This window comes from Aptenodytes patagonicus, chromosome 4 (assembly GCF_965638725.1).
Source record: "Aptenodytes patagonicus chromosome 4, bAptPat1.pri.cur, whole genome shotgun sequence".
Lineage (NCBI taxonomy): Eukaryota > Metazoa > Chordata > Aves > Sphenisciformes > Spheniscidae > Aptenodytes > Aptenodytes patagonicus.
This window is the reverse complement of record NC_134952.1, coordinates 10,089,368-10,115,825: the sequence shown is the minus strand read 5'-3', so window position 1 is coordinate 10,115,825 and position 26,458 is coordinate 10,089,368. Positions and strand designations below refer to the sequence as shown.

Genomic DNA, 26,458 nt, shown 5'->3' with positions numbered 1-26,458 from the left:
CCTTAGGACACGAGGGTTAAATGGTGAATAGTGATATAGAATCATAGAATCATTAAGGTTGGAAAAGACCTCTAAGATCACTGAGTCCAACCATCGACCCAACACCACCATGCACACTAAACCATGTCCCTAAGCGCCTCATCTACACGTCTTTTAAATACCTCCAGGGATGGGGACTCAACCACTTCCTCGGGCAGCCTGTTTCAATGTTTAACCACTCTGTCAGTAAAGAATTTTCCTCAGGTCCAATCTAAACCTCCCCTGGCGCAACTTGAGGCCATTTCCTCTCGTCGTATCGCTTGTTACTTGGGAGAAGAGACCAACACCCACCTCGCTACAACCTCCTTTCAGGTAGTTGTAGAGAGCGATGAGGTCTCCCCTCAGCCTCCTTTTCTCCAGGCTAAACAACCCCAGTTCCCTCAGCCGCTCCTCACAAGACTTGTCCTCCAGACCCCTCACCAGCCTCGTTGCCCTTCTCTGGACACGCTCCAGCACCTCAACATCCTTCTTGTAGTGAGGGGCCCAAAACTGAACACAGTATTTGAGGTGCGGCCTCACCAGTGCCGAGTACAGGGGCACGATCACTTCCCTACTCCTGCTGGCCACACTATTTCTGATACAGGCCAGGATGCCATTGGCCTTCTTGGCCACCTGGGCACACTGCCGGCTCATGTTCAGCCGGCTGTCAACCAGCACCCCCAGGTCCTTTTCCAACAGGCAGCTTTCCAGCCACTCTTCCCCAAGCCTGTAGCGCTGCATGGGGTTGTTGTGGCCGAAGTGCAGGACCCGGCACTTGGCCTTGTTGGATCTCATACAGTTGGCCTCAGCCCATCGATCCAGCCTGTCCAGGTCCCTCTGCATATATATAGTTTATCTTCCTCTTAGCACAGGATTATTAAGAACACATCAGGTTTGTATTTGCTTTTTATGTGGACTCATGCCTGAGTATCAGGCCAAGTTATTATTTGGTCTTTACCTGTGAGCTGCTCAAAAACCTGAAAACCCAATAATAAGAAACTAAAAAAAAGAAAGGAAGACTGGCCAACACCACTACTGCAACTGGTAAAGACTGTGTGGGAGACAGAGCTTTCTCACAACTTTTGTTTCCATAAGAAGGTAACAATGATACTTCACAACTCCCCATTCACGTGTGAAGTGCATTTCTTCCACATACCTTCTCAATTAACACAGACCAGGCAAATGCATTTAGAGCAAAATCCTACCAGACCACTAGGACCATGCACTTTTCATTATCTCCTTAGGGCTACAAAAATGACAGGGAATGGGTAACATGGGGCAGTCAAATGGCTTAGCTTGTTGACCAGAATGGTAGAAATGGCATGGGCATAGATCCACTCATCTAATTAATTTGCTCCTTACTATCTAAAAATGGAAAAGAACACTCCAGGATGGAAAGGAATTGTATAAAGTTGCCAAATTAAAGAGTTTCAAGCAAAAAGACTTCCATTTGCCACATTTCATAGCAAAGACACTGCTGCAAATCCCTTCTGCTTGGCTCTCTCTCAATAAAAAAAGCCCGTCAACCAAGTGCCACATTCCTTGGAGTAAGATCTCCAACTCTGGAAGAAGAGACCTAGTTCCCAGTTCAACAGCCCAGCAGCGAGACTCCTACTACCAAGTAATTATTAAGTAGTATGATATTGTTGCAGCCCATTAGATCAGAGGTTAGTACATCTTCAGTAATTAACAGATTTGTCACTAATCTCTTGCCACCTGCCAACCCAATTTTGCTGGAGAGCTGAATCCCACAGTGCAAGCGACACAGGTGGCATCAGCAGCACCGTGACACCCTTCTCTTCCACTGAGATATCCTTCTACCCCCAGCAGCCCTCTCATTCCCCTAGGACCAATGAGCCACAACATCAGCCAGCTCTGCTAAGCAGAAGAGCTGCCAGCCAGCAGGGAGGAGGAGAAACACAACTGCTCTCCACTGCAGGAGTAGGGATGCCATGCAGCTGTGGAGAAGCAGTCTGGCAGCAGGGGCACAGCAGGCATAGTGCCAATATGACAGATAGTTTCCAGACTTAATCACTTTGATATGATTTAGTACTGTGTACATTTGGAAATACGGTATTCCATCTTATCAGCATTGTTTCCATCATTATTAGAAAGGTTATCTGCACCTCAAAGCAAAAGATGCAAGACTCAGCAAATTCACACATTCCTCTGATAAGGCTTCAATTTGCCTCTTCAGACACTCGGACCAGTGGCTTTCTTAACTACAACCATCTTCACATCAGCTGTGATATTCGCCCAGGGACAGAAATAAGGGTGCTTTTTTTGCCCTTTTTTTTGGGAGGGGGGGCAGCACGCAGAGGGAAATGACTCACTGAGGCTTTGAGTTCAGAAGGAAAAAAGAATTTCACTGCAAGTTCTTCCCATAACAGCTTCCCACAAATACAGTAATTTCCTCTAAGTGGCTAGAGAATAGTTAGGCTATCTAACTCTGTTCTCCTAGTTTAAACATGAAAAGTACATTTAAAATATTCCTCTTTCTGTTCCAAATTTCCCCCCCACTGCACAGTCACACATCAAGTATTTAGCTAGCATAATTCCAGCAGTCTGCCATGCTTAATTTACGCCTGGGTAAGAGTACCCACACAAGCTTATTGATGGTGGGATGAGAATAAATTTGGGCCAGACTATGCATCATCTTATTATTTATTTGGGTTCTCCTAAATCCAGGATCACAATTCTGTTGTATATAATCCCATTAGTATTCTTCAAGTAGTTTTCTACCTGCAGCTCTTTAGGGGGAAGAGAACTACTAATCTTCCAGCAAGACTCATTTGCCCCTTCTGCAATGGGTATTTTGTCTTCTCAGAAAACCCTTTCTGGTTAGTGTTCTGTTGAGTATATTCACCTATTTACAGTCCTAATGCAAGTCTCCAGTTCAAAATCAAAGGTAAGTACTCTCTCCTAGACACCAAACAATGGAGACTGCACAGGATTGATTGTCCCATGCTTCTACAGGTGGTATGCCCACTTTGACAGCTGAGAGCATATTTCTCCACGCAATGTGTACAAAAGTCTGTACTCCCACTCCACCCACTTAAAACTGCACAGTGCTTTGGAAACATACCTACCTGGCATGATAGCGGAGTCCCATTAACTGACTGAAAAGTTACAGTGGAAAGCTTGATTGTTTAAGCCTGACTGCTTAGAGCAATTAACAGCGGCAGATGCTCAGCAGCTGTGCAAGTCAGGTCACACTTTTGCCCGAACATAGCTCGAAGTGCCTCATTTTGATTAGTCAAGTTTACAGATCAGATCAGTTTTGAGTTAGCTAATTATAAGCCTTTCATCTGTTAATAGGACCTGTAGGCTCATAGTCCAGGTTTCTTTGTGCTAAATTTCTCTCTACATCATTATCAGGACATAAAGTAGAAAAAATGCTAATCCTCCTTCCAGGAATACAGGGAAGTACAGAAAACAACGAAAAGGAGGAAGACTAGATACATAGGCTTGTGTAAGAGCTGAAGTGTACAGTTTTATTTGTAGAAGGAAATACCAGAAGCTGACTCCAGTACATAGCCTTGGTCAGAACAGCGCAATTGCTACATTTGTGTAAAAGGTTTAGGAGCGCACTTAATGAAAGAACAATGTTCAGTAACAACCTATGCCATCTCTGCAATAAGAGCATACCACAGTGCTCCGAGATAAGAGATGCTCTCACTTGAGGAAATAACTGTCTTGCAATTGTAATACACTGAACTTAATCTCTTCAGAGTTCCAGCTTGGTCTAGGAGAAACAAACGATTATGTGACATGTTGTAATAGAATTGCTGTTAAGCAACATCAAGGTAATGATTGATTTACTCTTTTAAGTAGGGTTGTCACAAGATTAGAGACTAATAATTTAAGCCTCTGCTGCTTGGTTGCAGAAACTAGCTCTCAAGGTTAACTGCGTTCTAGTTTGAATGCCAACCTCCACACTTAGATGCATGCAAGCAACTTCTGCTGAAATTAAGGGGAACTAGGTAGACCTCAAGGTGAAATTTGTAAGGATGTGGCATTTAAACAAAAACTTTTTACTTTATAGAAGAGTTTTAACAGGTTTTACAAATACACCAATAGAGATTGTCCCTCACTTATGTCAGAATGTCAAGAAGTACAGTAAGCCTTATAAAATAATGTAAGAGAGCTAATGAAACGTGAGATGAAGGACCATTTCAAAGAGATTTTAACTTGGAATAAGATTTACATGCAGACATTGAAAGGAAATTGCAGATCAAATCTAGTTTCTACTGCTATAGGTTCAACAGGGTATAACCCAACGAATCGCAGTTCATGAGACCTTTAAACTCAAAATGAGTTTTTTTCCCCACCTCAACAGCCTACCATTTATTTAATAGGAAAATATGCAAATATTTATAAAAATGACTGTTTCCAGAATGATGATTAATGTCTATCACTACAGTAGCTTAAGTTAAAAATAGAACAGGGAAATGAAGCTTCCTACCAAACCACTGGGTTTTTTTGGTCCTACAAGCCATATTTCACCAGGCAAGACCAAGGTATTCACAACATTATCTACTTCCACCTCTCTTCTTCTTTTTTTGTTACCAAGCAGTTATTACATGAAAAATGAAAACAAGTAACACATGCTTTTACACTTACTAGAATCTGTTTCAGGATCTGAGATGCTGCCCTGAAGTGCTGCATAAATAAAGACATCTGATTGATGACTGATTTCAGCAGAGTAAAGGTCTCCTGGAGAGTAGGAAGCTTATTTGTCTGGAGAAGAACTGAACATGAAAGTGGAAACTGACATGTTAAGTAAGATTTCCCTCCTCCAAGGGTTCTTGTTTTTTATTGTGCATATCTTTAAATGAAAAACTCAATGCTAATACAAGATGAAGCTGGAGTTATTTAGTCTCCTCTCAATTTAAGAACATTTAGAATTAAGTCTTGCTTTTGTTTAAGGATTAATTATTAAATTGCACAGCACAGGTTCATGGTTCATCTAAATAGGAAGACTGCCAGCTAAACTAGACCTGACCTTATTTCCATGTGTTAAAGCAGAATAACACCAAAAGATGTGGTTCAGCTGGCAGTTCCAGGTTGGCTAACCTGAACAATGAAAAAGTACATTTACACTCAGTAACAATGGAGTTCAGGTCACTGAAGCCCAATCTAAATTCACATTCTTGTCCTAATAGAGAGAAAACCCATACATGCAGACTACATTTCCATCACCCAGTATGTTTTATTTATTTTTTTTGACTATACAAGTACTAAACCTAGGAATCCTAAATCTTCCTACTTCCTTCTACTATTCTATCTCCTCTTGTTTATTTGGATATGCTTCAAACTCCTGAGAAATCTTTTGCTTTTAGTCATGTCTCTGTTATGCGTAAATCACCTTTCATGGTAAGACTTGCAGCGCACTTCCCATCATCTCTCTCTCTAGTCAACACTTCGACAAACAAAGATCTCTGAGGTAGCAACAGTTCCAGACATGCACACTGGTGCCACTGGACTCTCCCAGCCTTTTCTTTCCAAGTACTGCCAGAAGCAAGAATGAGGAATATCATTCAAACTCCAAAATGTAGGTTCTTTTTCTACAGCAAGTTGGGACTAATCACTTAACTGTAACTTGGTAACCAGTGTTAAGTCAGAGTGCTGGAAATTTACAAATTAGCTGTAAGACAGAAGATGAACTGTAACATAAAATACTAATAGCCAATGCTGAGAACTGGGTCCTTTAGTAAATTTCTGGTCTACATACTGCTGCTCCTGCTCTGCTCCAGGTGTGAGCAGCCACTGTCTAGAAGCACTAGTCAGTCAGTGCAGGGTTTCTTTTTTTTAAACTCACTGAAACTATACTGAAACTGATACAGTGCCCGAATTCTAGCATCACTGCAGTACTGCTCCATATATGCCAACAGCATATTGCGGTATAGCTGCACAGCACAGTTCAAAACAATTGGTAAGATAAATAGTTGATCCACCTCCAGTCTTTCTGTCACATCATCGATTTTGACAAAGAAAGGAGAAAACAAACAAAAAACCCCATCTCTGCCTGAAGACTCAGGCCACAGATTGTTACCACTCTCATAGGTATGCTGAAAACGGTAAAAAGACAGCAATACAGTTATTGGATAGGGGGAAGGGGTGCAGAGAAGGTGAACAAACAAAAGAAAGGTGAACACACTAAAGAAAGGATGACTACACCCTGACATAGTGAGTCTCAACCCACATGACAAAAGGCAGCTGCTCCAGTCTGTGAAACAGTTATCTCCTTTACTGGGCAAAAAGGATGCTCTATCTATACAGAAACTCATAACTGAATTCAAACTCCGAGAACTGAAATAATTTGATGAACTGTCAACTCTGCAAAAGTGTCCACAGCCTTGGAAAGGCATCCTTATTTATCATATTTAAGTAGTACTGAATGTTGCTGACTACTAAATTTGAGTCTTGCTTCTTTTAAGGCTCCAGCTACTATGCTGAGGGATTTTAGTTTCTGGGTTTTTAAAACAGCGTGTTATCCTTCCAATTAGAGGAAAGGCTTAAAACATACAGTACAGGCACCCTGAAAGAAAGTGAATAATAAATGCTTGCTTAAAATATATACAACTCCCTCTCTGAGGGAGTTTCATTCATGAAACCTCATTCATGACCTTTGCATATTTGTGTGGTGTTCCTGCCAAAAAATTTCAGGTTTTTGGTGCTCACAAAACAGTTAAATATTACTCAGCATGGCCATCAGATTTTTAAAAAAATTAAGCCTGATACTTTGCTCAGTTGTTGCTCCCATGAGAGTTCTGATGGAAATTCCATTTTCATATTTTGAGGAAACCATCTGGAATGAAAGATTTCCTGTTTTAAGAGCCCTTACAGGTGAGTTCATGATTGAAGGCATAAATCCGAGTTTCTCCTAGTACTCTCATTTATGGCAAAGCTGAAGGGATAATGAAATAAAAGCCTTGGTTAAATATGTTTGGTAACTTTCCTATTTGGGGGTTGTACTATATTCCCTGCACTGAAACAATCAAGAATATCAATGAAGTGTTTTACAGTGATGTGCAAGTCCTTTGTGCACTCATGTGTCAAGAGGAGATGATGTTGTACACGTAAAAAAGTTCAGTTGCAATGCCTACTACATAAAGCAACAACAATCATAATCTGTTTACATGGACCACTGAAGTTTCTGTAAAGTGATCTCAAATCTTTGTACAGGTATTAAGTTTTCTAAATGTTCTGTGAGAGAGTGAAAGCCATTTCCATGCCGTAAAAGTCTCCGTAGGCACCTAAATCCATTTGGAATTATCAGGAATTACCACAGCCATCCCTAAGTGCTCACACACTACAATATACAACATCACCACCTACATAAATCAAAGTCAGTCATACTGTAAAGAACAGAACCCAAACCTCCTGTCTTCCTGCCCTAACATATCCAAGGAAATGGTCTACAATGACGAAAACAAACCTCATGTTTTTAAGTTAGAGTGGTTGCATTTAACTATGGAAATAGTGTTTACCTTTTAAAAATGTAAGGATACAAAGCTAGCCTGAATTGGGAAGTTCCTTCTTTGACAAATTAACTCAGAAGAGCATGAGAGGAGGGGAAAAAAACCAAAAAAACCCAACAAAACATATGCCATTCCCTGAAAGACAGAACAGACCTAATGAATCAAATGTTCCTACTGTTCCATTAGGACAGAAGTGATCCTGATTATACATGATTAGTGATGTACAGTGTGTCAGTCAATGTTATAACTTAGCATAAGTAAAATAAAAACCCAGAAAGCTTTAACCATAACCAGTCGAACAGTGAGAATTTTCAAACATAAATAGGATGAAAACTATAGGAGCTCCCTAGCCTTCTTGGAGTTTTACCTGTGGCCTTTCTGGAAAGATAAGCTTGTAAGGAAGCAAAGGTCTGCTTTCCCTACCTCTGGGCAACCACAGATATGAAGATTAATCCAGCAACAAAATTCAACAAGCAGCTATTCCTAAACTTAGCCAAAGATTTGCTTATTTCACACCAGCGATCTAGCTCAGCTCTTTACAACTGTTCTAGGAGACAGATCCAGAATGTCCACTTTCCATGATGCTAAGATTTGTCAGAACTACTTTAGAAAGAGCCCTAGCTACAGATTAGATGTCCCTGAATTAGTCTGGTTAAACCAGCCTGTGACTGCAGGAGGAAGATACAACAGGAATCCTTACAACAGGCATGCAAGCTATTCTCTTCTCTGCTCCTAAAACCGAAGTTTACAGGAGCTGAAGACATAAGTATTGCCAAGGTCTGATTTCTGAATGATTGTATTTCCTTCTCTGCACTGTACATCATCTTTAAATATCGTCCTGCCAAAGATATTCAGATACGTGTAACCACTGCAATAACAACACCCTGGAAGAGGTAAGAACTTGGTCGTTACTGGAAATGAGCTGGCATGCAAGTAAAATAAATAGATTCTTTCACGTATGCTGGGATAGGGGGAGAACAACATTTAGGTTTGTTTACATAGGAAGTCACATCTCTGCATTCTCCCCTAACTATTGCCCTGTTCAAAATTCATCCCTTACCTTGGGAAAAATAGTTTTCAGATTCCTGCATGTATTAAATGAAATGCGGACTCTTCAGCCCCCTTTCTTTTTAACAAAGAAGTAAGAAATTCAACAGGATTTTATGGAGAAGAGGCAAGATTGAAAAAACCTTCAAAGAGGTCTTGGAGAAATACTGTGGAGACAGCATATTGCTCTTAAAAAGTATGGTGTAGTGAGAATTCTGTTATATGCTCTAGTCTAGTCATCTATCTTAAGCAAACAACCTGATGATACATATGCTTGTAATATATAGCATGACAAATAATTCCTTAAAGTTTACAATGATAACCAGTGTAGTAATACTGATCAAAACTACAGTGCCTTCAATTCTTTCCTGAACACATCAGACAAGGCATAACTTGTGCAGACATTCTAGCACAAGATGAGTAGAAGAGGTGTTGATTAACAAGAGAGTTAGCAATGGTCCATAAATATTAGAGGAATAGACAGTGACATAAGTACATGTGATAATAGTATAAAAAAAAATGCACATTCCATTTAGTATCGCATTTACAGAACTGTATTGTGTCTCTCGGATTACCTCTGAGGCTGCCTTAAGTCCCTCTGATTTCCAGACTCCCAGCTCCTTTCCAGACACTGTTTGTTCCTCTACAGTACAGGTTCAAAAGCAAATGTGAAGCAATGCCATCAGGAAATGCCTTCATGGAATAAGTTTACCTTAAAAAAAGGCCAGAAGAACACTTAGCTACGCAAGAGAGGAGTAGCCATGTAGGACGTTATTTTCTCTCCTCCCTCAGGAATCCCCATCAGAAGAAGAAAGGCGCTGTGGAAGAATCATTGTATCAACCAATACTTTCAAATTTAACAAAACCAATTTACTCTGGAAGTCCCCTGGTAACTGTTGTGAGTCCTCACTATTGTTTACAGAGCTATCCATCAATTCTGCTGACAGTCTGAGCTTGTATGAACTTTCCTGCAAGGTCTGATAGATGTAATAAGGCAAGATCCTGATCCCACAGTAATACAAACTAACAGTTTTACCAATAATAGGGTTACTTACATCTGCAAGTACTTTTAAGATCAGGGCTTAAGCCAGCAACAATTAATTGACACAATACTTGCAGGACTGCACATTCCAAACAACTTATGAAACTGCTGAATAATCTGATGAAAGCGTAAGTTACCCATTGTCTAACATCTCATGCCAAACAGACTGGAAGATATACCAACACTAAGTCAACGTTGTGAAGTTAAAATTCATACCCCTCTATTAGTGCAATCTTACCATATTGTAATGCATAGCAATAAATGTACTAACAATCTAAGGGCTATGGGGTGAAGAGCAAACAACGTAAGCACCAGGGTTTGAGTGTCAAAAGCACTTTTCCTACAGGTAAAATGACAAATATATATGTGCCTTTTGGTCATCCCTGTTTGCATTTCAGGCTTTTAAAGAGTAAGTTAACAGTTCTTAATGAATTTCCATTTCCACTTAGTATTCATAACCAAAGTGGCTGCCATGTTTGGTTTCCTATCAAAAGAGACTGCTCCATGTCCACTTAAGCAAGAAATTGGAGGAGGACACTTTTCACACCCCCTGTTGTGTCCTGTTTTGTTTTGGTTTTTTGTAGGCTAACTAAGTTTTATAACAACAAAATTAGATTGGAATTCTCGTCTTAGAAGTACAGGGGGTTCATCTGTCTGTGGGAGCTTACAGATTCACAGTCAACTCATCAGACTGGCCTCAAACACAGGAATTCTCACTCAGACAGGGCTGCAGGAATTTATCTTGGTGTATTCATTCTTACTGGTTCGAAAACTTTAAACCTTTTCCAGAACTGGCGTCTCTGTATCCCTCTCCTTTATAACTTCAAAAAAAGCTCTTTATTCTCTGGATGTTTTAGCATGAAGTTTGTCATGCTTTGTGGAGAAGTTTATGGAGAGCTGGGAGATTTTAAAACAAAAAAATTACCAACAGGAAACAGCATTTAACCCACCACTAAGCTGACCCAGTACTGACTCCTCAGTAATGGAATACTGGCAAGGGGTATCTATTAATCAGCTCTATTGCAACAGCATGATGGCTCCAAAATACAGTAACAGGAAGGGAAAAAAACATGCATTATGCCTAAAAGAAAAACAGCAAGTTAATTCTACTTTTGTCTGCAGCATGAAAGAGGTAGGTGAATGAAATAAACTGCAGAGGCTCCAGCTCTACATTTCCTGTACAAATACAACTAAAAATAAACAGAAGAGGTGTATAATTATTCAGATCTGAATTTGTTTCATAAACCCCCAAGACACTAAGAACAGAGTGAAAGTGGAAATTTGCTTTTCACAGTAGGAAACATACCAGTTTAATGCAACTAATTTCACACAGGAAACCGAAGTCCTGCCTGTGCACAGGCCAGCCAGAGTGCATACACAGCAGGAGAGGCTCTTCGACATCGGCTTAGCAACATTACTTCATCTGTAATGATGAAGTTAGACAAGGTACAAGGCCAGTTCAGCCCCGCTACTGACCTGTTCTTTGCTAGCATCATTAACCCACAGAAAAGAGGTCTTAGCAGACAGAATGGTAGGAGGGGAAACATTTACCCACCTTTTCAACTCATTCTGGATATCAGTATCGTTAAGTTGCTACCAGTTCACACTGGGCACTTGTAGGATAAAAGCTGACAAATTAAATAAACACATGCCAGGTGTCCTTGCTCTCTACTGATACAAGAAGTACAATACATAGTTTGCACAGAGCCTACACCTGTAGATGAACGGGAACTTCAAACCTAGACAGAAGTGACAGCGTGACCCAAGTAAATATGAGGGGGCTTCCAAGACTGAAGGGGCTTGAAGAAGATGATAACACGAAAGAAAATGCTGTCAAAAATGCATTTGTACTCTATACTTCATCTCTAAAAAGTCTTACCTCATCCTTTAACATATATTTATACTATCACTGGATATGTGCTAGGAAATTACTCCTGACACTTACAACTCAATGCCAAAGCCGCAGCTCAGCGTAAGTGGGGAAACAGTACAGCTCTTTCATCTCTTCCTTCCTGAAGGAAAGCACCTACGCTTTTTTTTTCCCCCTGAAGAGCCTTTCCTTCTCACACAGGTGGACTCACACTGCCCAACTGACTGTGTCCCACCTTCCACCTGCAGGCAACCAAAGCAGCACAGAACTGAAGGCGTCAACACATGGGATGGGAAGACACGAGGCATCTTACCAGTTTCCCTCACAGCAGCGGGAACGGCACCTTCCCCAGAGCTGTGGTGAGGATTACCTATGTTCCCAGAGACACGCAGCTGCCGAGGGACGCAGACCGAGGCCGGGGAAGCTTCCAGAAGTCCTCGCGAGGGAAACTGGCCCCTCCCGAGCGCCTCAACTCCAGGCGGCAGCTCCAGGGGCCGCCCGACTCCTCGCCTTTCCCCCGCGAGGCCGCGCGCCCTCACGCCCGGCACGAGGGCTCTCCGGCGGGGCGGCAGTGGCGTTTCTCGAGGCTCCCGGTGACTCACCCGCGGGTTTCCCGGCGCCCTTCGGCACCGCGCTGAGGCAGCGAAACGGCGGGAGGGGGGGGAAGAGAGACGGGGACACGCGCGAGGCCCCTTCCCGCTCCCCCCACGGGCGCCCCGCGCGTGGCCGGGGCGAAGGAGGCGCGCGGGGCCGTGAGGGGGAAAGGGGCGCGCGAGGACCGTGTGAGGGAGCGGGCGGCTCGCGCGCGGACCGTTGGAGCGGGCACGCGTGGAGCAGGGTGGCGGTGGCTGGGGTGAGCGGGAACGCCTCCGCCTCCTCCTGGTCCCGTCAGGAGGGCGCCGTGAGGAGAGGGCGCTTACCTCAGCCGTAGCTTGGCTCAGCTCCGCGCGCGACAGCCGCCACACCGGCCGCTCATCCCCGCTCCACAGCCCGGCCACGCAGCGGTCGCCGAGCCCAGCGCCCGCCCCTTCCTTCACCTGCCGGGACGGGCCCGCCTCCCTCACTCACCCTGCCGCCGCCGGTGGGAGCTCCCAGGAGGCGGAGCAGCGCCGTCCCTCCTCGGCCTGCCGTGGGGAGGAGGCCGCCAGGGGAGGGCTGGGCGGGAAGTGGGCTGAGCCGTACAACGCCGTGCCGGAGCAGCAGCCGTTTGTGCCTGAGGGGCTGCCTTGCCCTGCCAGGGTCCGGTTTAAAAGCCGTAGCCACCGCTCGGCTCTGTCAGGCCTGTGTGTGCTGAAAACTCCTGGCGGCCTCATGAGCCCTGTTAGTGGCAGCCGCTGTCGCAGGTCTGTCAAATGCAAGGATAAAAGTTGCAGCCCCGGAGGACGTGACTTGGTAGGATCGGGTTTTATCTGACTGACACCAGGTCTGCCGCAGGTCCCTACCTGGAAGACACCAGGGGCAGGGAGAAAGCAGGTTGTAACACATCCTGCACATGGTGAAGCTTATTTGCGAGTGTCCTGTGTCCATCGGGAAGTAGGTGGAGGCACTGATTCAGGTCTGGCCGGACTGCAGCAGCGTGGCCCTGCTGCGGGGGTGGCCAGCTCGGCTCTGGGGAAGGCACAGCGGTAAATTGCAGCCTGGCTCATGTGGGCACAGGCTGGGTCTCCGTGAAGTAGCTGGCGTGCCTCAATGCCCTGCTTCTGTTACCAGGAGCACCGCAGAGTTAGCCTGGGTCCGAAACAGCCTAGGGCCCCACCAGCCATGCTGGCTCCAGGCTGGCTGCGCACAGAGAGGCTGGGTTGCCTCTGCACTCAACTCTATTTTACCCGGGTTTTCCCCGTATCCATGGTAGCTAGACCCCATTACTCTGAAGCTTACCTGTACCCAAAAGAGATGTTACACAGTTGGAAAGGTATTTTTCAGTGCTCTAAAAGGTGACTTTCAAAATTTGATAAGATGAAGTTCATTTCATTCACTTCATTCTCACATGTTAAATGTTAATTTCAGATACGCTTTTATTTCAGTATTTTGGATTCTCTTGGGCTTTTGTTTGTTTCTCCATTTGCCTTTTATTACTTCCCAGATTTCTTTTTCTAACTAAAAAAAAAGTGGTTTTTTTTTTTTAAATAAGATAAGCAGAAAAATTGAAAAATCAAAATGACATTTAAAAATATACAGAAGCAAAATACGAAAAAAACCTACCAAAAAGCTATTTAAAAATGCTCAGCAACTTAGACTGCATTTTTTTGTCTTGTAAAAATGATATACAAAGTAATATTACTACTGTGAGAGGTACAAAGTGGTCAGTTTTAACTCCATTTACTTCTGTAACAAGAATGTAACTGAAAAAGAGCACTTAATAAAGCAGTATTCCCAAAACATTGATCTTTGCATAATTCTGTAGATTTATTTGAATAAAAAGCAGCAGATTCCTTTGGTGATTAGTCAGCTAATACTTTAATTTAGCGTTTTAAAGCCTTTAACCTTTACAATGGTATTAGAGTAGTTTCTGTGGTCAGAAAATAAGGTGGTGTGATATTCCCTGTGAATGCCATTTATTAGTATTTTTCTTTGTCATTCACAGAAATTTGTAGTACGAAGTAGCTAAGAGAATCCCTCTTCTGAATACAATAGAGAGAGTGCTTGGTCTGTGAAATGAAGCCCTGTGCTTTAAGTGCTCTAACAACAGAGACTAGCAAAAGCTGGTTAGGAAATGGGGTTTAGTGGTGATCTTTGAGTGATTTATAACATAAATACAGCGCTGTTAACACCTACTATTGGATTTGAAGGAGTCTCTACGTAAAGAAAAAGATCATTTCTGAGTATAAAGGAGTAATTGCGCTGGCAGGGCCTAGGGAAAAATGAAGTTCTTAAACTTTCCCACGACATGTATCTCCGTTGCAGCCAGTGGCAGCCTTTACCCTGGCCTTCGCTTTCTGTTGCACAAAGACTGCCAGCTGTGTACAACCGTGGGCAGGCTGTGTAACACAAGTAAGTCCCATACGAAGACCGCAAGCAGGAAAGCTGTTTGTATGTAGCACTTCCACTGATTTTGGTGTGAGTTCTGTGTCAGAACATCCTGACTTTGTTGGTGGAAATGACAGCATTTATTTTCCTGCCTGACTAAACCCAGAACTTTGTCTCCAGAGAAGACTGATTAGAGCATTGACAGCATTAAGCTGAAGCAGGTGTGGGGAACGTTCATTTTGTTGGCTGAAAATGCCCTGTGACTTCATTTTATAGGGTACAGCCCGTGATTAAAATTAGCCTGTGTGTTATTACTGGATAAGCGGAGCATGTTAACAAGTGGTCTGCCTAATGTGTTGGAAAGGCGTGTTTCATCCTTAGCAAGGAAAAGGTTCCCCACCCCCAAACTGAAGGCTAAACTGACAAGCCTTTATACAAACTGGATTACAGGGTAACAGGCCCTTCTCCATCTCTTGTCCAAGTTGAGTTTTCCTTTTGTACAAGCTAAGCTTTCTGTGTGACCTAAATTGCACACAGTGTTCCAGCTGAGAGGACTCAAACACTTGCTTATTCCTCCCGGAAACACTGTGCCCAGGACCTTTTGGAATCACACTTGTGTAACATCAGGAAATCATAATTATTTTATGAGCTTGCTCTTTCTCAGTTGTCTCAAACTGATGAATTCGTTACTTGTATCTAAAGCTTTTACCAGCTCACAACTGTGTTCTATACTATTGAACATGCGTTATTCTAGTCACTGAAGCCACACAGTTATTTTGAATTGCAATAAACTTCTGTAGTGAGGAAACATCCCAACTCCGTTTTATCAGTAAGTATAACATTACCTTCATCTAAAAATCCATGTTCTTATCAAAGAGAATGGTCAGACTAGTCTGGCATGGTCTACTTTGGGGAAAAAAAATCCATTTTGTCCCCTTTACCTCTACATCCTTAATTATTTTTTTTCCTTCAAATTTGCATATAACAAATCAGATTGAAGGGACTATAGCTGTGATACTGCTTTCACCTCTAGTCTTCTTAAATTCAGAATTTGCATAACCCTTATTATGAAAAACAGTATGTGATTTTCAGCTGGACTAGATTCCCAAACTAACAGACTTATCAGAATATTTGTGACGTCATTAGCCAGCTCATCCAGAATTCTGAGAAAGACGCTGTCCCTTGCTGCATTGCAGCCCCGCTTCCTCTTTCCTTGTTCTCTTTTTTTTTCCCCCCTTTTTTTAATGTGCCTGCAAACCCTTAGTCATGTCTAGTTTAGACTGACTTTTGGCAAGTCTCATTTCCTGGCCTCAAGACATGGTTTACCTTTGCTGATCAGTCTTTCTGTTTCTCGCAGAATCTCTGCTTATACTTCATTTCCCATTTGTGATGGCTCGCTACACGCTTTGAGCTCCAGCTGCTCTGTAAAAGTGTCCTTCCTTGTTTTTTGTGCAGTCATGTGGCACAGAACTTGTAAAGAGCCCAGTGTAAGCTATCTGCACCAAACCGAGCATCATCCAAAAAGCAAACCTGGGGTGGGGCAAGAGTGGGGTGGGAGGGTTGCTTGGTATTTCATTTTGCTTATTTGTAATTCTATCAATTACCCCGTAAAACGTGCTAAAACATGCTCAGTCCCAAGGAACAGAAGCATTTGTGTCAAATTTCAGATACTTGTATTCCTCTTGAAAAGCATCAAGGAATTGTGTAACTACAAAAATATAGAAGTGCCAGATTAAAAGCTGGTACTGTAATACTAACAAGATTTCCGACTGTGGGATTCAGGACTAGGCTACCTGTTTAAATATGCGACACACCTAATGCTTTAAATATACTCAGGTATTTCTCAATCCACTGTTTGACCCCGGAATCACAGCCAGTTTTGATTTTGCTTGCTGCTGTTTCTTTTAGTTGCTATCCCAACCTGGCAATGCAGACTGAAAGCACACGAGAAGGGGCCCTAATGGGGGCCTCTCAGTGCAGTGCACATAAATAATAACATTTGCTCCCAGAGGTACGAGGATTCTGGTTGTTCTCCCCAAAAGGCAGGCATCAAAATGACAATATATTTAGGTGCAAAGAGGGTACTTATCTTTGTTAGTTAGAAGTGCCAGAGAAACATGAAAAATAACTAAATTCCAAAGATAAAGAGATCTAAAAGAGAGCAAATGTTTTCATTACCGGTATTCTCTGTGGTGTTTATAGGACTCTTACCAAGCCTTTGGTAAAAACAAAACCTCTGTTTTGGGGTGGTTTTTTGTTGTTGTTTTTTAATGCTGACAAATACTGCAATTAATTTAAGTTACATAACCTCTTCCAGGGCCCAACTGTATCCCTGCAGAGACAGAACAATTCATTATGGATGGAGGAAGTATGCCAGAAAAAGCAAGGCTTCGCGAAGGCATTTTGCCTATTTCTGTCATGCTTTCCGGCTGAAGCTTTAAGGAAATAAACTCACTAATACTTCTCCAACGTGTTTGGCTGACAGCTAGTACATCCCTCCTTGTCGTCAATATTACAGTCTTGCTGATGCACAGGACGAGAGGAAAGTGATCTGTCTGCCATCATTGCTGTTGCTGGCAACACAGATTATTCCCTTTCTTTTTTGCTGCACTGCATTTGCAATCAGATTGTATCGTTCCTCTCTACAGAAAACAACAATCTCTTCTGCCTGGTTTTCAGTGTGTTTGTGTTGAAGCAGCTATAATTTCGGTTTGGCGTCTACATTGCTGAGTTCTGTCATGGGAGACTCGGGGATGTCCATTTGACTAACATGTTTTGCAGTTGCATGAAATATCTAGGAAGAACACGAAAAGCATTTGAAAAACAGGGATTCATAAAAATGCCAAGAAAGTAATCTGTCACCTACCTGGTCTTCAGAGGAAATAACCACCCTCTGGATAGCTGGAATTTTCAGCCTGCATGATTATACTTACTAAGTGAGGAGAAGGCCATGACTGAGACTAGAAGAACGCATTTTCCTTAACTTGCCTGCTCTTATTAGCAGAATGTATGAACTTTTCCCACATGACCTCATCTGCTAACCTGTGTTCTGATAAAACAGGTGAGAAACATCAGTTTCCATTGTATGTTCCAAAGGAATATTTCCTTACAATCCAAAATGCAGTAATCGGTTTCACACTAAGCACGTGTCCTGGTTTCGGCAGGGATACAGTTAATTTCCTTTCTAGTAGCTGGTACAGTGTTTTGGATTTAGGATGAGAACAAAGTTGATAACGCACCCATGTTTTAGTTGTTGCTAGGTAATGCTTATACTAGCCAAGGACTTTTCAGCTTCCCATGCTCTACTGACTGAGAAGGCTGGAGGTGCACAAGAAGCTGGGAGGGGGCACAGCCAAACTGGCCAAAGGGACATTCCATCCCATGGGACGTCATGCTCAGTACATAAACTGGGGAAAGCTGGCCGGGGGGGGCCGCTGCTCAGGGACTGGCTGGGCATCGGTCGGCGGGTGGTGAGCAATTGTACTGTGCATCACTTGTTTTGTGTATTATTATTATTATCATATTATTATTATCATTTTATTTCAATTATTAAACTGTTTTTATCTCAACCCACGAGTTTTTCTAACTTGTACTCTTCCAATTCTCTCCCCCATCCCACCGGGTGGGGGGGGAGTGAGCGAGCGGCTGTGTGGTGCTTAGTTGCCGACTGAAATTAAACCACGACAGCACGTAAATAAGAATGACAATAAACATCAAATTTATAGCGACAGTGAAACTTGTCTCCAGATAAAGTGCTCTTTTTTTCGCTTTTGAAACTGAGCAAATGAAATCTAGCTGTAGCTGCAGGGGCAGAGAATCCCAAATAACACGCTGCTAAACCTCCAACATACGATTCGTGATTTGAGTGCACCACGCTGTGATCTCCTCCTACTCTTTCCAGTCTTTTACAGCAAACTGCACAGTAACGGAAATCATTAGAACAATTCCAGTCTGCTGCTAGTGAGTAAAATTATTTTCATTTTGTCAAAGCGATATAACTTACAGGGTTGTGAAGTTTCCAGCAGGAAATTACTACTCACATAACTACAGCCTTTTTATGATGGCTCACACCAAGAAGAGTGAAGGGCAAGACATAAAATCCAGCACAGGAATACAACCTTTCAGAGCTGTTCAGCTCCAGACATGCTTATGAAGGCATGAATACCAGAAAACTTGGTAGCTAAGGGTTTCAGTACCACGTAGGAGGATTTAGGTATGAAATCATCATTAGAAGAATAGGAAAGCAGGCATCTCTCAGGAGCAGGGCTGATTTTAGGCACAATGAAAGGGGGGAGCAGCCTAGGGTTGAAGGCGGCAGCAGCGTCAAAACCACCCTAGTGTGAGGAAGCGTGGAGCTCTTGCCTACGTCTGCCTGGTGGAGAGAGCTGAAGATGCTGGTGTGGGTGGCAACTATTGCTAGGGAAACGAGGGCAGTTGCCAGCTTTGCTCCATAACAACAGGACACTGAGCCACCCCTACCCTGCCCTGTGGCAGTACTAACATCCTTATGCCCTTTCTCAAATCTTTCTTCATGTGGGCTGTGTTGCTCTGTTCCTCCCATAGTTATCTTTAAATCCTTGTTAGACAGCACGAAGACTATTTGACTCTCTTAACTGCTGCTTTGAGCTTTTTTCTGGCAAGAATCCTCACTGTAATCATCCTTTTGATTGATTTGAATTTTGATTTGAGCAAAACTGTAGCAGATTTTTTATTGCTTATTCATCCTGCAAGGATGTAGAATCTATTACAGCATCCTTTAAAACTGATGCATATCCAAATGAAGAAAATAATAAATAAAAAAGCTTAAAAGCACAATAAAATAGGCCAGAACTGTTGTTCAAGAGCAACTTGCAAAAAGTATAAAAAACAACAGTAAATCCTTTCCCAAATGCATCAAGAGCAGGAAGTGTACCAGAGAATCAGTAGAGTCAATATGACATTAAGGTTAAAAGGTACCCTCAGAGAAGATAAGATCATAGCAGAGCATTACAGAAAAGGTGAATAAATGTCTTTTCTAAAAGAGTTAGGGAAGTTCCCACGCAAGACCCTGTCTTTATGGGAGAGTTATTAGAGAATCTGTGACAAACTGAAGGATCAGTAGAAAAGGCTATAGTTTAAATGAACAGGATAAACAGATAATCACCAGAACAAGACTGTATTCTCCCAGGAGTTCTAAGTGAATATATCTCAAACTATGGTGTATAACCTCTTGCTTAAAACCAGCATTTTATCTGAGAAGAGAAAGGTAATAAATGTGATTGTGATTTTTTTGTAATGGTTCCAAGAGATAATCAGGGATCTACAGACATGGCATCTGGACCAAGGTGAATTAATAAAGAGTGTAGTAAAAGAATTAGGAGAGGCAATAAAGATAATGTGTTAAGGAAGAGTCAGCATAGCTCTTAGAAAGAGGACTTATGCCTCGCAAGTAATTCTGTTGGAGTTCCCTAAAGGAGTCACTAGGTATGTGAAAAGGGAGATCCGGCTGATACAGCCTATTCAGATTTCTAAAACACCCTCAGTGCAGTTACCCATCAAAGGCTTTTCAGGAAGCTGAACACCAATGGCAAAAACATTGGCTAAAAGATGGGAAAAAGAAGGCGGGAATTAAACAGAGTTTTCAGTGAGGAAAGGCATTTTCCTTCCTTGGGAACTGGCATGGAAATAAAGCTGTTCAAAATAGTCATGAACGATATGATAAAAGTACTGTAATGCAAAAGTTACTGTGAGAAGGACGGTGATAAAATGTGCTGATATCAAGTTATTTGGGGTAGTAAAGATAAGTGCTGAGTGTGAGGAAGGACTTAATAATACTGAGCAACAGAGCAAGCTGAAACGCAGTGCAAATAATTGCAAAAATCTTCCTAACTTAGCAGATAAAATGATGGGCCCTGAGCTGGTTATTACCACTGAGGAATGAGCTCTTGGTCTGTAATAGTTCCAGAAAGCTGGTGATTCAATGCTTAGCAAGAGTAAAACTGCAAACAGAACATTAGTGATGATTAGCAAGGGAACTAAGAACAAAGCGGAGAACATCCTTATGCCACAGTGGAAATCCATCAAGTCTCACAGCCTGGAAACTGTGTGCAGTGCTAGTTCCCCCACTGCAAAGAGGGTATAGACAAATACCACAAAAGGTGGTAGTTGTGCAATTAGGCTGTAGATCTCCTTGCCTCGGGATGCTGTGGATGCTAGGAGTTCAGAGGGGTTTCAAGTGAGCCTGGGCAAACCTAAAGCAGCAAAACCCATCGTCAGTTGTTAAAAAAAATATACCACTTCTCCCTCCTGAAAGTTCACTCCTTTCTAGGTGTTGGATAAAAATAGAATAGAATAGAATAGAACAGTTTTCAGTTGGAAGGACCTACAATGATCATCTAGTCCAACTGCAAAAAACCCAAACTGGGCTAGATGGACCTTTCATACGATCAGTACAAGCGTTCTTACATTATCATCACTGCTCTCAAAATATATTATATAAATTGTTCCCTTGTCACTGTGAGAGTGCCTCAGCTGATATCTCTGCAGCCACCTGATACCAGCAGATTGGTTCTTAACACCTGAGCCACCATGTTATATTTCATCAGGCTCAATCAATTGCCTGCTACATTCAGCATGAATTTTGCTGGGACTGTAACATCCAGGTGAAGCTAATACAAACACTGAAAGCTCTGCAGAGGTAGCACCTCTGAATTTTTTTGTCCGTTTAATATACAGCTCTAAGTCTTAAATTAGACATAGCTGTGAACTGGATACAATAACTGAATTATTGTGACATAGCGGTGCTATCAGGAAGAGAAAATTCTATATTCAGAATTCTGTAGAAAATTGCCTCGCTCTTCAGAAAGGTGGTGGAGAGGACAGCTATGTCTCAGAAGGGCACAGACAATGAAAAGGGAGCTGAAAGCTCCTTAGAAACCAAACCTAACAACCAGAAGTCCCAAAACAGTCTTGTGATTGTGACCACTGTGGACATCTGTCCAACAACTGTGCCAAGAATTCAACTAATAAGCAAAAAACACAGCCAGAAATGAACAAAGGAGTGTTGTCTCCTTGGGGAAGCTGTCTGGTACCGTGCAGTCTAGCTCTGAAGAGCACATACTCTGTGACAGACATAATACAGATGACTAGAAACCCCAACAGCCCGCTTTAGATTGAAGAATGTATTTGAAATGCAGTGTTTTCAAGGCAAGTTTACACATCAAACTGTAACAGTCCTAATGAAATTATGTGAGCCTTGAAATGGGGATAAGGAGACAAGAGAGACGTGGGTTGGCATTTTCTATGACTCATCACTTGAAGACAATTTTACCATCCATAAATGAACATAACACTTTAAAATAGACAAAGCTATTTAAACAATAAATTATATCCATGCCCCAGGTAGTCTTAAGGCAGACACAGATACAATATAGGATGGATCACTATAAGCAAGCACAAGACATGCTGTGGAGTTATAGAACAGAGCTGATGCTAGGACCATGGGTTGCGAAACATCATAATGTAAAGTAAGAATATAGGAGGAATTACACCAGTCTGATCTTTGAAGCCTGTCAGTCAGCTCTATTATAATATTTGTCTGCATATCAAGAACAGATAACAATAATGGTAAGAAAAAATGGTAGTTGCAAAGCATACAGTTACTTGGACGACTGAAAGTCCATAGGAAAACTTTTAGAAAACATGTAGGCTACTGAACCACTGGTAAAATAAGGTAACAAAAGTTTCAGTGCAGAGTAAAATTGTCCTTGCCTGCAAGGTTTCATTCCTATCAGCAAAAATCTGAAGGGTTTGAGCTTTTCGCATCTCAAACTAATTTGTACACAATCAGTGCTCATTTGGTTTCTCCATAGATTTTTAAAATATTATTATTATTTCTGTTCTTGGTACAATGATAAGGGAGCTTGCTTACTTTTCCAAGCCCTATATTTTTTTGAAATCAAGCCAACCACATATTTTCAGTATGACATGAATTTTCCTTCACCTGGCTTTACATCACCAAGCATTTTGAAGCTGATTTTCTTTCTGTTTGTAAAGCAATTTGAAATCTTCTCATGAAAGATATAATATATCCAAGTAATTATTCATTAACTTCTGCCACCTGCATTCAAAGCTAAATCTTCTCCAGTGCGTCGGGGCAGAGTTATCTGGTGACATATTGAACCATTGAGAAAAAAGAGGCATTTCTTCTCTGTTTCTGCTCACTCAAAACTCACTGATGCCACAAAATATTTCCAGTGATTTTTTTTCTCCAGGAAAGCAGAGAAAATTTTGCCTTGATCAGAATTGATGTGTCTGCAGAAGTAGAAAGACTCTGTCTCTGATGTGAACAGACTTGTGCCTGAAAAAGTCTTTGCAATATCCTCTTTTATTGCAAAATGTCACTCTACATTAGGAATAAAGGATAGCAAAACCGAGGCAACAGAAGCTGTTATTTATATTATAAGGGCCAATCACACGGCGTTGCAGCTTCTTGCTCGCATAATATTAATGTGCCTCCTTCACTTCAGGCCATGGGTGTACACTGCTAGGTATGTTAATACTCTCCCTTCCTGTCCTCACTACTGTAGGAGGAGACACGGCCCTACAGCTCAGAGCACCTCCAACGGCACTCAGTGCTCACGTTTAGGCAACCAGAAGTTCCGTATGTCTGTGTGGTCTCTCCCCCTTCCCCTCTACTACAAATCAATATAGTTGATTTACGAGAACCACATCAAGCCTAGGTTCTGCTACTGTGCTGAAGGTATGATGTGTAAGCCATTTCCTCTCTTTTTTTTTTTTATCTCTGTGGCCTGTGCAAAAGGCCCCTCCGCTACATCCTCCAATGCCGCTGTGGTCAGTGAGACTGAGGTGAAGGTCATGTTCTCAGGGGCTGGCCGGTTCATGCAAACCCACACCCTGACCTCAAGGCTTTCTGGAACATCAAAGGCTTGGTTATCTCCTTGCTGAAGACGTCTTCAGCTTGTCATGGGATCAGTCAGTACACCCAGTAGCACCCACAGGCAGCTCACTCACATGAATACATAACATACTAAATTCCTTGAACTTGAACGGGCACTGCTTATCACAGAAATGTTTTTTTCCCCACAGCTAAAACCCTACATACAGGTATGGATGGTCTCAGCAAACAATTACTGAGCCCTTGTGTCTTCTGGGTCGCAGGTGACTCAGGTCCTGCTACGTGTGAGCAGCTTTTTCTCCAGGAAGCACGTTCATAAGAGGATTGTTTTATAGCCTGCCAGAGACATGTTTTTGTAACAGGTTGCCATGGGGTGGGCAACTGTTAAAAGAGACTAAAGTTATGAAGAAGTTGGGAGTGAAGTTAAGAGAGCAAGAAGAAATTTTATACATGCCTTAGGAAGAAAATGAACCCTAGCTATCATAGAAGGCCCATTAGTCAAAGGAAATGACAAAACTGTCAATAACAATTCAGAAAATGCAGAAGTACTTAAGGGTTTTAGTTTATATTTGGAGGAAGGGATATGATGTACCCACATCACATGAAGATGATGAACGGCAGTCAAATTAGCAAATAAGTCAGGTGATGGTAAAATGCATCTCTTGGGATAAATACTGTTACATCAACCAGGCTGCATTATCTGCACCCAGGAACTGAAAAAAAGCAGGCTATGGAGTACCTCTGGCCTACTGATATTTCTTGATATATTTCGGCATTAACAATATCAAATGCAGCTAGAGTGAAATTCCAAAAGACTGGAAGAGTGCAACTGTTGTGCCAACATTAAAAACAAGCAAATACATTGTGGGGAAGATCTGTGCAAGGAAAGATTTAAGTTTGTCAATCTCACGTAAAATAGTGGAAAAACAGACAAAGAATTCAATGAAAGCATAGGTACGTATTCAGTGTTTCAACCTTGACATCCTGATAGAAATGTGGTATTATAAAATACAAATAACCCAAACAGTGCACAGATTCAGAACTAGCTGAAAGATTTCAACATGTCCTCAGTGGGGATCATCATCGAATGGTGTGTTTCTAGCAGGGTTTTATGCTGCATGAACACTGCTGAATATTTCCATAATTGACATGGAGGTAAAAAGAAAATAACCATGGATAAATTTGCAGATGACACAAAGATGGAGTCCTAAATAAAGATGAGCCCAAGATATTTATATTAGTGGTATGGACGACTAATATGTACAGAGTGGAACAAACTAGCTAAGGAAGCAAATTTTCCTTCTGTTGATACCAGGAGATTAAAACCAGTTGCCTTTCTGGTAAGGTTGCCTCAGGTAAGCACAAAATATGCTACACTCTTTGCTAGTACCAATTATCATTTAAACAAATACAAGTTCTTGCTTACCCACCTTCCTGACTGAGTGCTGACATTTACATGAATATTTGCACAGAATTACAGCTATGATTGAAAACTCAATGTAACTTCCCTAGAACATGTTTTTTATCTGCCTTCCCAGTATTTGTATGCTTTGTGTGGGACCTGAGGCCTTGAGGAATTTCTCTGAGAATTTCCTTGTCTAAATCTAAATTCATTATCACCTCTCAGGCAATTTGCTACAAATTCCTAGAGATTTCTCTAAGCCAGATTAGGTGTCATGGAAACAAGGCTTGGGCACCAGCATGCCCTTTTCACCACTGTATCTGACTCTAATGCTTCCATCTGGTGAGCGTTCTGCTAGTCGGCACAGTCATACAGCACCTTCTGGTAAGGGTATTGCACCGTTGGCAGATAAACAGCCAAAAGGACACATCCCCTATCTCCTGCAAAGGCATCCGTTCTCCCTGATGGCAGATGGACATCTGGTGCCTCTTCTTTGAGGACTGTGGTACAGATTCAGTTTCTTTACCTCCGCTCCTTTGGGCTTCAGGTTCACTGACATTCGCTACGGTTTTTCATACAAGTTTCAGCACAATTTGGTATACTTTATTCTTTTCCCCAGATCTTCCTACACATTTTCACTCCAGTGCTCCATAATCTTTCTAAGTTGTATTTTATGTTTTTAAAGGACAGCTAGAAGTCAAAAGAAGGAGAATTATTCATAAGTAGTTATCCTTGTTCAACCCTTACATAATTGATCATAGCTTTGATGAACAGTATTTCATTTTCTTCCCTCTTTTTTATATCCATGTGAAGATAACCCACTTAGAAATACCTTTCTTTTAGCCTACTTTTTAGTCTGCTTTGTATGCTGCAGTGTAGACTGTTTAATCTTTTCACTGGAATATATGTTTGCCAACACTGACAGCTACATTAGAAATAATGCATAAAATATACTCTTTTATGATTGTATTGCAAAATAGAAGCCATCTCACAGCAGCATTAAGGAATTTTCATATTAAAAGTCATTAAAAAATAGATGTGATCTAGATCATCGAGGGTAGGAAATACAAACTCTATCAGTAAAAAACATGGGGAAAATTGTGCCTTTTTCACTTGTAGATCCTATACAAGGGGTCCCCAGGACATATAAAGCTATAAGTTAGCAATGGCATATGCAAGCAGTAAGGGTGCTACAAAGCGATTTGATTTGCGGCATGGAGAATATATTTACACAGACAATGTGCTATTGTGTAGAAATATCAGAGCTGGCTCTGAACAAACTGGCTCAGAAAGCAGAAGCAGAGTGACTGCATTAGTATTGCTTTCCATCTGGGCTAATAGTCCAGCTAATAGACAGGCTAAATCAGCCAGCACAGAGCTCTATGACTCTTCATATGGCTTTGTGACTCAGCTTGCTCTCCGAGAGCCAGCTCTGATAGCGCTACTTGAAAATCTATTGTGCCACAAAGGCATACATTTACTGCTGCACATCAAGTGTCTGTAAGGTACAGAGCGACTATAAAGATAAACCCGTGTATTGGAGGGAATACAGCACGGAGGCTTGGGTTCCTGCTGCAAGAGGATGGTATATTTTACATGCAGTGTCATACGATGAAGTGCATGGAGAATCCCATGGGCAGAAACTGGAGTCCCGGTGTCCAGTTCCTGTTCCCAGCATCTTCTCTCATGAGCATCTATACAACAGGGGTTTGTATCATCCCAGACACTAAAA

At 42.0% G+C, this 26,458-nt stretch overlaps 1 protein-coding gene across 5 annotated transcripts in view; it reads right to left on the bottom strand.

Moving 5' to 3' along the window:
* The window catches only part of SH3BP2 (SH3 domain binding protein 2), a 108,471-nt gene that overhangs the window by 30,687 nt on the left and 51,326 nt on the right, over positions 1 to 26,458 (bottom strand). For 2 of the 5 annotated variants that reach the window (XM_076335826.1, XM_076335827.1), the window contains exon 1: positions 12,382 to 12,433. The exons of 2 other annotated variants lie outside the window; for them this stretch is intronic. The gene's annotated coding sequence lies outside the window, so the exon portion shown is untranslated. Of the gene's footprint in view, positions 1 to 9,124; positions 9,262 to 12,381; positions 12,434 to 26,458 lie in introns of those variants that run through there. One more of the 5 variants, XM_076335823.1, reaches the window with a different exon arrangement.